The sequence below is a fragment of the Cupressus sempervirens genome, chromosome 7 (genome assembly GCF_028749045.1).
Source record: "Cupressus sempervirens isolate cs-2001-9-10 chromosome 7, ASM2874904v1, whole genome shotgun sequence".
Classification (NCBI taxonomy): Eukaryota; Viridiplantae; Streptophyta; class Pinopsida; order Cupressales; family Cupressaceae; genus Cupressus; species Cupressus sempervirens.
The window spans coordinates 763,034,668-763,048,644 of NC_143124.1; positions in this window are offsets into that span (position 1 = coordinate 763,034,668).

Consider the following 13,977-nt stretch of genomic DNA (forward strand, 5'->3'; position numbering starts at 1 on the left):
TCTTCTTCTACTCATCAACTCTGTTGCTAACAGAAAAACTTCCATGCGTGCTTGCACTCCTTGTCAAATTAGGTTGAATGTTTAGGGCACTAAATGTTGTTTTGACTCTTGCAAGTTCACCAAACTATCTTAGATTTTCTTCTATCGATTCCAATCTACCAAGCAAAGTTTCCTTGGTGAGATCCTTAGTGCAGGGCATCACTAGTTGTATCATCTAAGATATAGGCTTGAATGGTGGTGATAAAATTTTCAAAATCTTCCATATGATTTCATCATCACCTCTGGTTCCACCATGAGATTAAATTCCTACAATCATTTATGATATTCTAATAATATAACTTCTTATAGATTCATCTTCCATCATCTTAGCATCTTGATATGCACATATCCAACTTTGTAACCTCATTCTTTTAGCATGATCATCACCTTCGAAAGTAGATTCTAATGCTTTCCAAATTTTATGAGATGTTTCAAGTGACTTTACCTGACTATGTTCATTCTCTAGAAGGGCTGATATTAGAGATTCTCTTTCTCTCATGTTACACATGAATTGATCTCTTTTTTCCTCATTGCAATCTTCTAGCTTTGATTGTTCAATGGTTTTCTTCTTTCCCTTTATCAAGATCCAATATCCTAGACCAATGCATAATAGATGAGTCTTCATCTTCTCCCTCCAACTGTCATAGTTGGACCAATCAAATCTAGGACTATCTTTTCTAAAAAGATTCTCCATCGATCTCCTAAAGCTATTAAGCTTATCCTTCAAGGACCTAATGCTCTATTACAAATTGTTAGAATATATAGACCACTGATATAACTAAGGAGGAGGGGTGTGAATCAATTATTCAACTAATATCAAAAATAACAACTTTAAACAATCTTAACCATATAAGTAATTTAAAATGAAACCACAACAAGACACTCATACATAATAACACCAAATATGTTAACCAGTGGGAATGGTGACCACAAGATGATGTACTAATATAAATATTCCTTGTTAGAGGACAAACCCTATTAGGAGTCTGTTACAATATTCATTACATGTGAGTCCTTGTTAGAAGACTTTGAATCCCTATTAGGAGTTGTGGAAGATAGCTCTAGACCCACTACCCAAATAGCTTTGAGGATAAGACCAGTGAACCCATTGTCCAAATGATCTCCATATTATTCCTTACAAAATAATAGAACTAAATTGAACTTCCTTCCTTTTTCTTTTTCCTATCAACCAAAATTTTGCTCCTTCTGATCTTGTAATCAAATCATGAACTAGGCATCCAATTATCCCTTGGATCACTTACACACATTCAATCAACACTCTCCTCCTTTTCACACTTCAAAAATACAATGCACAATAGATACTTGATACACTTAAAATCAAGGAAAACATCTTTGCTTTATGTTAGAGATAAAGGATTAATATAATTTAATTTATTAAATTACCTTTTCTCCATTCTTAAGATTTTTCTTTATGTGGTTTTTAACTTTCTCTATTTAATAGAGAAATTTTATAATTATTAAATAGCTTTCACCTTTAGGTTACCCTTTATAACATATTAGGTTACCCTTTTCAAGTTCCAAACTCCTTTTAGAAGGATTGATCTCTTTGTAATTATTATCTCTTCAATCTCTTCTACATTTGAATATACAATTTGCATGTTTTTCAAATCAAATTGTTGCCTCTTCTTATCTTTTTTTTTCTCCATGAAAGATTTTCTACATGCAGGTATTCTTGGGCTTTGTGGATTTGATTTGCATATCTTCCCAAATCCTACATGGTATTAGAGCTAGATCTACTATACCTTGTTTTGTATTTGGAGAAAAAGAAAGAACAAGGATTTGATGGATCAAATCTAGAGGTTTTAGGGTATTTCTTGAGAAAATAGGGGGTCGCCAATTTTTTGAGCAGTTAGAGGCTAAATAGATTTCATAGATGGATCCCAAAGGTGTCAAAGCCCTCGTTTCCATATAAAGCTTTTTCATTTGAACAAAGTTGATCCAGAAGGCAAATTTTTTTTTCCCAATGAGATTGTATGACCTCTACATGTGTTACAAGGTGAACTTTTCAAAATAAAAATCAAAACATTAAAAAATGGTCGCAAGCTATTTTCTAGCCTATGGACCCACTTTTTGATCGCTTGAAGTTGTTTTCCAACTATGAACATTATTTCCTAGTGGTGACCTCCATTTTCTGGTCACAACTGCCACAGTGCTGGAGCACAACCACCACTACCACCATGTTTCTTGCTCTGTTGCCACTTCTACCAATGACAACCACTGCCACAATGCCTCCAGCTCCAGCCACCACCTCTGGCCCTCTTGCCTCTCTAGCAGCCACCTCAGTGTCTCCACCAAAGTGCCTCACACACATGGTATCTCGAGCACTTTCCATGTGGCATAGGTGTCACATTAGCACGTAAAACATGGCATAGGTGCCATGTTGGCACCTACCATGTGTCAAGTGCCACGCCACCTTTTTTAGGCCATACTACCATGTGGATTGCACATGGCACTAACACATGTCATACCACTTAGTAGTCCTTTTTTGCTATGACAGCCCCCTAGCCATCAAATTAGGCTAGTAAAATACTAATGTCAGCACTGCATTAGCACGCCCTATAAGCTCTTTAGTTCCTTTTTTGACGTATTATTGGTCTTCTAGCTATACTTTAGCATACAGAGGTCTTTTCTTGTTCTAAAAGAACCACCAGAAAGCTAGTCCAAAGATAGAGACATTATTGTAGGTGTTTTTTGGTTTTGATATAGTTTAGTTGCTTCTTTTGGTAGTCAAAGTCGGATGTTGAGTTTTTCACTTCGGAGGGAATATCTTGAGCATCCCAACTCCATTTTTTGAAAAAGTTATATTTTTTTAAATCTGGTTCTATCTACATTTAGAAATGTTGTAATTTCATCCAGATTCTGCTCTGTGCTCTTTCTATCATGTTTTTTTTGTTTCTTTGCACTATGGTGGATATCAAGGATGCTTATGCTCTGGGGATCATTTTCTTGCCATGGGATCTCTTCTTTTGGGTTGTACTATCTATTGTATCAGCTATTTTTTCCTTTTGATTATTGATGATATCATTTGTAAGCATTTTTATGAAAACACATTGAGATAAAGTGCCACTCCTTGCATTTTTAGGATCTTTTTCATTATTGTAACTTATTGTACTCACACTATATTATGAAGTGTCATGGGGGGATATTTGATTGCCATTTAGTGCCCTCTTCCTTTTTCAAGTGAGTGTCCCTTCAACGACATTAGCCCCATGATGTATTGGTGACATGTGCCTTTATAGGTGTCTGTATCTCTTCCTCACTCTCTATGTTCTTGGTTCTTTCTATTTTGGAGGAGATTTTTGGCCCACTTTCTCAATTTCCTATCACCTCACCCTTGTCTACATTAAGTGGGGTTCCTCTATTGTTTCTAATTCTTCCTTGGGTCATTAGAGTGAGCTATATATTCAATATTTGATTCTATGTACTAGGTGATTGTAGTGGATGATACCAATGTATTTTGGTGAGATGGATCATCTACCATATAGAAACTCTTTCTATTTCAAAGGAGGTTCTACAAATAAATAGTTATTTTTCAACTGAGCTTTGTAGCTTCTACATGCTTTAGTGATGTTCTTCATGATCACTTTTTGTTCCTATTTTCTAGAACATTCCTCTAATTGGAGGCTTCTGCAGTCCTTCACTAGATTTTTAGCTATCTCTTTTTGGATTAGAGTTTTTCTAACTAGTTTTTCTCTATTTCTCTATTTCAAAAATATCTTATTGTGATTCGGTACCTCATTAGGCCTTGTTACCAGGACCCAAGTTTTCTTTCAGCATTGGATTGTAGTTTCCTTGCTCTTTCTACATTGTTTATAACTGCATTGTTGCTCATCTTAAGGGGTGGTGTTAGAGAAAAAGGATAATTTTATTTTATTTATTAAATTACCTTTTCTCTCTTCTTAAGATTTCAATTTATGCATTTTTTATCTTTCTCTATTTATTAATTATTTTATAATTATTAAATAACTTTCATCTTTAGTTTACCCTTTGCAACTTATTAGGTTACCCTTTTCAAGTTTTTATCTACTTTTATAAGGATTTATCTCTTTGTAATTATTACCTTTTCAATCTCTTTTTCATCTGAATATACAATTTGCATATTTTTCAGATCAAACCCTTACCTCTTCTTGTCTTTTCCTTCTCCATGATAGGTTTTCTACATGTAGGCATTCTTAGGCTTCATGGATTTGATTTGCATATTTTCTCAAATCCTACACTTTATACCATACCTTCATAATAATTCCTTGAGTCAACCTTAAGGATTTCTCAATTAATTAAAATAAGATATATAATTAATTACAATTACAATAGTATTGTCAACTCATAGTCTATACAAAACTTTGCACGTACGACTACAAGTCTTGCACACTCATTGACCTCATCAACTAACTATCCTCTATCATTGGTTTATTTTACATCAACTCATTATATCTTGGCTCAAATATATAATGAAAATATTAAAAACTACCAAAGAAATGTTCTGTTTCTACACTTCTCATAGTAAATCAAACACAACTACCATACATCTTCAATTTCGATTTCATCCTCTTAACCATGTCATCAGGAAACTCTTAGAAACATATCCTTAATTGCACATCACTTAACCCTTACTTACTTACTATGCAACATAACGTCTCTTACTGTTGTTCTTCTAGTCTCTAGCAGAAACATTGTTATGTTGACATCAATGAAAAACATAGTCATGAATGTAACATATCAATACTCTCCAATGCTTAGGATACTCCCCTAATGTAGTATCATTAGCATTCATTCTAACAACTACACTATGGCGAGAGATGACCAAAAGAGGATGCATATAAGAAATAAGAGGTAGAACAAAATAATAAATAGGAGGTATAGGGGGTCTATGAAATACTTCACATCTAGGATCATCCTTAGGCTTTCTAAGTTCACAAATATTTTGAGCCTTGTAGGATTGATATGATCAAAAGAGATAGTTAGAACATATTTTGAGTTGGTTGAGACATAGAATTCTAAAAGAAATCAAGGTCATCCAAGTCTGAAGTTATAATATGTTGATAAAGAGTATGGTTAACAAATATATTTCCTCCCTTTCTATGGAAATTTAACACTTTTTAATAGGAGAAACCACAGGTTTGATCAAAATTTGAAATGACAAGAATGGTAGTATCTAATTTCTAACTAGTAACTTTGACAAGAAATGAATGAAACCACGGGAAGGATAAAGGAAACCATTTCAATTTTGAATCACTACATTTTATTTATCATAAAATATTCTTGGAACTATTTAGTAAAAATATTTTTTCTAGTTATCACATCCTCCATGCAAGTAATATTGGTACCAACTAGTATTGAGAGATGGGGTGAATCAGTACAAATTATTCAACCAGTCTACTATGTAATCACACCAAATATTTGATATACTAGTTTCTCAAATATTGACACAATGATGAAATAGGTAACATAGAAACATAAAAGTTTTGATGGAAGAGCTTTTAGTGGCTTTCTAAAAAGGAGCTTTTAATAGTTTTTTTAAAGCTTTTAATGTTTTTCTTAGTTTTTAGAAAGTTGGTTTTTATTAATAACCTCAAAATATGACTTCCAATCTCAAATTTTAGTTGGTAGTTCATATTATCTTAGGTTTAGGAAGCTTGACAAAAAAAATCAGCTTTTTTCAAGTTGCTTTAAAAATTACCAAAAATGGCAAAAAAATAGTTTTATGAAAAAAAAGCCAAAAAATGGTAATTTTGGATTTGTATTTAAAATTTTAATTTCTCTCATTGTGGGAAGAGGATTTGGAAGACTAATAAAGAAGAATTTGGAATTCTGAAATTTATTTTGTACTCTTTTTGTATTATGTTTATGTTTATTATTTGAGGAATTTTGGCTGCATCATCTACTATCATAGCACATAAGGTCTAGGAAAAGGAGATTTTTGTATTTGTATGGTTATGAGTTTATGCTCATGTAGGTTGAGAAGAGGAACTAGTTTCCAAAAATCAAGGTAGAAAAGATAAAAGATCTAGTTGTTGCAAAGGATGGACTCATTTGAAGAGCTAGATTTATTGATGAAGTATTTGTAGAAGAGGAAAGAAGAAATGAAAATAAAAGATAAAGAGAGGAGAAGGAAGGAGGAAGAGATGAGGCAGTTAGAGCTGAAAGAAATGTTAATAAAATTAAAAGAAAGTTGTCAGCAGTTAAGAAAGCTAATGGAATTAGAAATTCAAAAATGGTACCTACCAGTGAAGAAGAAGATCACATGGCCTATTTAGAAGATTATTCAGAAGAAGAAAAGGAAAGAAGAGACACAAAAAAATACAGAAGAGGTAGAAAATAAAAAATAGTGAGTATACATACAACTATTTTGACATCAAAAATTGAAGAAGACAAGGTATACACAATTCTAGAAGAGTCTTGTTGTCATTTTCAATTACCTGAATATGATGTTTTAACTAAGCAAGTGGAGATGCATGATGACAATAAAGTTTCTAATGAATACTTTTTAGATTTATTTTTTAATGCAGTAGATTCAAGGTTGCAAGGGTATTATGTGTATTGTGGTAATGATCAATATGTTGATATATTATATGTTGAAGACATAAATGATTATGGTACAAAGGTTTATACAGAAGTAGTGGAATTTTTATTTTAAAGGATGAGAAGATGTTGAGTAGATTATGGGTTAAGAACAATAAGAGGAAGAGGGATGTAATGATAGTTTCCAAGATGAATGATAAAATGTCAAAAAATTGGAAGACCAGGAAGAAGGAATAAACTCGCATTCCTCCGAGTCAATAAAAACAATGTTTGATACAATGGAAGGAACAATTCTATAAAAGAAACTGTACAAATTCAAAAAGCAACTTGCAGGACCTAGGTTCTTTCAACTAGAGGAGAATGATGCAGGAGTTTTTAGTGGATTTCTAACCAGGAGCTTTTAATAGTTTTTTTAAAGCTTTTAATGGTTTTCTTAGTTTTTAGAAAGTTGGTTTTTATTAATAACCTTGAAATATGTCTTCCAATCTTGAATGTTGGTTGGCAGTTCATCTTATCTCAGTTTTAGGAAGCTTCATGGAAAAAATCAGGCTTTTTTGAGTTGTTTTAAAAATTACAAAAAATGGCAAAAAAATAGTTTTATGAAAAAAATGCCAAAAATGGTAATTTTGGATTTGTATTTAAAATTGTAATTTCTCTCATTGTGGGAATAGGATTTGGAAGAATAATAAAGAAAAAATTTGAATCCTAAAATTTATTTTGTACTCTTTTTGTATTATGTTTATGTTTATTATTTAAGGAATTTTGGCTACATCAAGTTCACACAAAAATACATACATTAAAAATAGATGGATTCTTGTATGTGGAAACCCTCGGTAAGAGGATGAAAATCCTCCAAAAATAGTGGGTTAAAAGTTTTCTAGATGAGGAAATTCCTTCAAAAATGTACAAGATGAATTTATGGCCCAAAAAATTTGATAGAAAGTGCTCACATAGTTTCGATAGAAACTACTTTTGATGGTAGTTTCGATCAAAACTAACTAAAAAAAAAGGATCCATGACAAATAGTTTCGATAGGAACTAAATATTTTCTATAGAAACTAATTAAACCTGAAGAATTCAACCTAAATAGTTTCGATAGAAGCTAACTAAAAATAGTTTCTACCAAAACAATTAATTTCTTTTGAATAGAAAGTTAGTTTCTATTGAAACTAGTAAAGTAGATGGCTTTTACAAAGTCTATAATCTTTTCATTTATTTTCATGGCTTCAAGGCCCTATTTCTAGGTTCAAATGGAGCACTGAAGAGATGTCATTTTGCATGACACACATACTAAAAATGACCTTTCTAATGACTATGGATTTGATACATTTTGAAATTTTTAGGTATATGTTGTTTTTTTTTTACATTAATTGAAGAGAGGTACATTAAAAGAAAACAACCTCTATATTGGATACTCATAAAATATAGAAAATAAGAGAATAAAATTTTTGAAAAAAAATACGGTCTTCATATTTGAGTCCTCTTTAAATAAAAAAAGGAAATTTTGTAATAGGATAAATATATAATAATATACATGTGTCAAAAGCCATGTATGTCCAAATTACTATTAGGTCAACTTTAAACTCTGATAAAATATGAAATACTAAGGATATGGCCATTATACCTACTCCATGGTTTTAATATGGATGTTATCAAACTAAATTCAAAAGAATCACATTGATATCTATTATAGAAAAAGAGTTATGAGTGTCAAAAACTGTGTCACTTTTTAGAAATCAGGTTTTTGATAACATACCAATTTTAGTGGGAGAAAAAATAATTTTAAAAATATACTTAGAAGCTACACATAAAATCCTAAAAGAGTCTAATTTACTTCATCTTCAAATTCCAAACCATTAAATGACAATTTGCATTTGAATAGGAAAGTTTTCTTGAAAATTCACAATTTAGTGTTAATTTAGGCAAAAAAGTGTAACCCATTATTGTGGTTCCACTATGGGAGTAATATATCCACTAGCATTTTACTTCATATAAAAGGTTTCCTAGTTAGAGGCTATATTTGTTCCTTTTGAGAAATCATCCAGTTATGAATTATATAAAAATATTAGGATTACAAAAGCCTTTCAAAGCTAGCACTTGTCAGAGGATTTAGAACATGCCTTTCTAGGAGGTATCTGGTTAGAGGATTTACAATATGCTTAGTATTGAATCATGCATGTTTAAGAGCTTAAAAATTATTATAATGGAAATAAAGCAATCAAAATGGTTAATCTAATCTAATAGCACACCTTGCATAATCGATTGCATTCCCTTAAGATACTTGGTTCTTTGCTCACATTATTAACTTCCTTAGTGATCTTTATAAGATCACCTTTCTTCCTATCTACACAAATTTATCTACAGTTCACAAATCCAAAAATTCTCATCTATCTACTTTTATTATCTCTTTACCTTCCTTTAATAAACCTAACAGTAATAGTAGCAACAACCAAGATTTCCAACAAAGAAGTATCCAAGTTATATACAGTCTTCATCGTCTGGGTGTCAAAACCCTAAAATATCCTACTCAAACTAATGCATCCAATATTTAAATAACATACTTGAGATGGACATAGACCACCTATAATACCTATACACAGGTTATTATTCATGTAAGGTTGTATGTCTTCCCAGGAGTATATAACTACCCTTTTTCCTTACATCCTTTTGTTTCTTTGACTATACAGTTGTCACATCAAGGTGTCATGTGTATCTCTCTATTATATCACATTGATAATGAATCAACACTATATCTTCATCTTATCACTTAGCCTATTTGTATGTTTTGTCTTTTCCTTAGCCCTTACTTGATCTTATTGGTGTGAGAGTCTACCAATACATTGTATATGTATTAACCTTATTCATTGGTATCCAATCAATGACAACACATTGGTGTGCTAAGAGTTAGCATCACCAATATCCAATGCTTTTGCAAATAGAATTTTTAAGTCCAACAATCTCCCCCTTTGGCATTGATGGAAAGCAATTGTTAGCCTTCCTTAATCCTTTTTTTCAATGCCTTTTACCTTCCACGTTTCCTTCTCATTCATTTGACTATACTAGTAGACAAATTTACACCTATACTAAACTATAATGCTATGTCAATTAATCTATACTATGGGGGACATTACCCCAAGCATACCTTTGAGATACTCAAAGGCGTCCTTAGCCAATGGTATAGTGAATATATCTACTATATCATTTTATTGTGGTGTCATAGGTGTTGAAACTTGCCTCCAAATTCTACTATCCTTATAAAAAGCATTGAATTGGTTAGAATTATATTCTCTACCTCTATCAAACCTTAGAAATTTCATTCTTAAACTAGATTCTTTTTTAACTTTAGCCCTGCATAACTGAAACTTTTCAAAAGATTCATATTTCTCCCTTAAAAATGAAACCCACATTATTTTAGTGTAGTCATCAATGAAAAGAATGACTTGTACCTCTTATCATAGAAATTTTTAGTCTTTGCAGAACCAAATAAATATGTATGAATAATTTTCAAATTTTTTGAAGTAATTTAAATGTTTTGCTAGGAAAATTAATCTTCTTTTTAATAGTCATTAAACATTCCTTGCACATCATATAGAAGGTTTCACGATCTTAGGTAGATCACTTTCAGTATTAGATTTACTCACCTTCACTATTTTAATAAAAATTATGTGACAAAATATTATATTCCATAACCAACTATCATCAAATTTTACAACTAAACAATTGTTCTCAGTATGATTTAATTGAAATACATTAAATGTAGTTCATGTGCCTATGTCAATAATTTGTCCATGATTATCCTTTATTATACATGTCTTCTCAGTAAGTTGTAGGTGATATCCCTTGTCAACAAGTTTCCCAACACTCAACAAGTTATGTTTCAAAACATCAACAAATTATACATAATTTGTGTTAGTCTTACCATCAAGAAAAATGGATCCCTTTACTTTGATAGGAAAAGGTACATTGCTGCCAACTCTTACTACACCTATGTCATATATTATAAATTCAAAAAACTTGACTTTGTCACCTATCTTGTGATGTGACTATTAATTGTCTATTATATAATAAATTTCTTATTCTCAAAGTGCAATACAAGTGCATTTTCTTCCTTAACAAGACTCTCTTCCCTAATAGAAACAAATCCAATTTCATCTTTATCATCACTATCTACAAAAATAATATATTTAAGTTCAATATCATCATCCCTTACATATAGACATTCCTTTGGAATATTTGATTTGTAAGGTTTTCTAGGTTTATCCTTTGATTTACTCTCAGGTCATGTTAAATAAAAATGAGCAATGTTTTTGCATCTTGTGTTGTATTCAAAGATCAAATGCATATTTATCAAGTATCATGTTTTGAGAGAGAAAGTTGTAGAGAAAGAGATTAGACTAGAATATATCAATGGAAAGGATAAGATATAAAATATATTTACAAAAAAAATTATAAAGGATACATTTGAGTACTCAAGAAGTATGTTTGTGTTATGTCCCCACCTACTTCTTAATAGTTGATGTAGAGATTGCATTAGTCCAGCGATATAGAGAACTATTATTTATCTAGATTGGATGCTTGATGCTTCCTCTATGGGGAAGTATTTGTGATTGAGTTGAGTTATGAAGGACTCTTGTTAACTTTTATTTAACAATGTCTTTGGATACTCGATCTTGTTAAAGATATTTTGTAGCAAATTGACATAATGATGCCTTTTTCATTGCTGTCAATTGGGGACAAGATGTACATGAAAAACTTCCTATGGAGAAAGTATTGATGCCAACAAGGGAAGATAATCAATGGGGGAGTAGTACATTGATGGAGAGTTGTTCATGAGATTCATATTTGATTGATGAAGAAGGTTTTGAAAAAAAGAATATATTTGAGTAGTTGCAAAGGAGATATATGTGTGGTAATCATGGAGCTTAGAAGCTTATCATCTATGTTGTCATCAATTATGAAGGGGGATATTGTTAGCATGAATGTTGATAATATTCCTATTTGTGGCTATCCTAGTATTGTTGGAGCATTAGGGAGATTGTTAGTATGGCTATATGTTGCATTCATGGTAGTTTTTTCCATTGATATCAATATAGCAATTATTTTGTGAAGACTGGTAGAGTATCAAATAGAGATTGAGGTTGTGTGATTCAAGGATTGAAGATGTGGTTATGCACATTTGTGGACATCCTCTAGGGAGTGTCCTAATTATGTGATTAAGTGTGCATGCAAAAATTTGAAGACAGTTGATAGATATTTATTGAAGACAATATTCTGGGAGTGTTCTTAAGTAACAATTATGGTAATTGGATTACATCTCCTAACACAAATTGAATCTAGTTAAGCGTAGTCATACAAAGGAAGAAGACATGATGAAGATGGTGTGATTGATTGTACTAAGTCTGAGGTTTTATGTGTGAAGGATTGTGAATATTGTGAGTCAACGATATTATGTAACTATGAAAAGTTTAATCTAAGATGTATTAATTGTATTTATAAATTGAGAAAGCCTCAAGGACAACTCAATAATTATTTTATGGACATAATATAAAGAAGGGATGTTTTCCCTTGTTGTGGAGGTATGAGATTGTGTATCAAGTGTGGATTTGTGAACTTTTGATTACGTGAAGAAAATGAGTAAGTGATGTAAGGGATTCTATGTGATGGGAGTATGAAAATTTGGATGTAAAATCTAGTGAACTAGATATTGAGAGTAGAGAAGTATTTGGTGTGGATAAGGCATAGACATATGATAGAGAGATTGTATTTGGAAAAGAGATTGCATTAGATAGATGCTTATTTTTATTATTTTGTGATTGATAGTACTAAGACCAGTTAGACACTGAGTTTGGTGGTCATGCCCTTGAATCTATTTGGATAATGGATCCTTTTGCCTTCCATAAATCCTAACAAGGCTGGTGCAACTCAGAACAGGGTTGGAATCTCCTCACAAAATTCAAAGTCTCCTAACAAGGACTGCTATATGCTGAATGTATTCCATTGACTCCTAAGAAGTTCCATCCTCTCAAAAGGAACTTATGTATTATTATATTATTTTGTGGGTACCATCCCCACTAGGGTTTTCCCTTTGATCAGAGGTTTCCATAATTAACAAAATTTGGGTTATTGTGTATGGTGATCTTGCCATGGTTGTTGCAGTTATTGATTGCATGTTTTAGATTTAATAAGGCTAGTAAAAATTGATTTAATTAGTGATCTTCTGTGCATGAGTCTAAGATATTGGTTGATCAATAAGAATGAGAAAGAAGTGATTGAATAATATAATCTTGAAGATTGTGTTGAAAGAAAAAGATAATTGTTTTTGTGCAATATGCTTGCCAGGGAAGCACTTTTGACAACTCTTCCTCAAAATGAGTATAGTTAGGTAAAATCTTTAAGATTAGCATATGAAATTTGGAAAGCTTTGTGATCTACTTATGAAGGTGATAAACATGCTTAGAAGGTTACATTTCATAATGAGATATGTTTATCTCAAGAAGATAAAAGGATGAAAGATGAGTCTATAAGAGGTTATTTTGGTGGAATACCAGAGTTTGTTGTAGGAATTAAGGCTTGTGATGGAAAGAAGGATGAAGATGAAATTGTATGGAAGATCTTGGAAACTTTGATACTTGTATATAAGTAGATGACGTAGATGATTGAATAATTTATATCTTGCACATAAATTTTCAAAAGAGAGACTCTTCATGGAAGATTGGAATCAACTAAGATAAGTTTGAGACAAAGTGAAGATTTACCTAGAGTTGAGACTACTTTTAGCCAATTGAGTGTTCAATCTACATTAACAAGAAGTGTGATTACTAGTAGAGATTATACTAGTAGTAGCAAGGGAAAATTCAAAGAAGATATGAAGTTTAAAGAAGGAATTTCCATATTTGTGATATGAGAACCTGGAGGTAAGAAAGTATTTAAATTTTGGACATGTAATGAATATATTCATTATCCTCCTAAGTGTCGTAAAAGGTTTAAGATGTATAAGATTGATTTCAATCCTAGGAAGCCTAGATATTGTCTCTATGCAAATGATGAAGACCTAGCAGCTAGTGTGGAAAGATTCTTTAGTGAAAGTGATAATGAGAGTGATGAAATAGGATTTGTTTCAATTAAAGAGGAAAGTCCTAAAAAAGAAGAAGTTAGAGAAGAAAAGGCAATAGTGTCATGAGTTGAAAAGAAGAAATCTGATTGGATTGTAGATAGTGGTTTTTCACATCACATGATTTTTGATATGAATAAATTTGTTGAGTTCAATAGTTGTGATAGAGGAATTGTTAGATTTGGAAACAATGTAGCATGTCATATAAAGGTAATATGATGTATTACTATTGATGTAAATACTAACATTGATTATGTTTATTTTGTTTATGGTTTGAAATATAATCC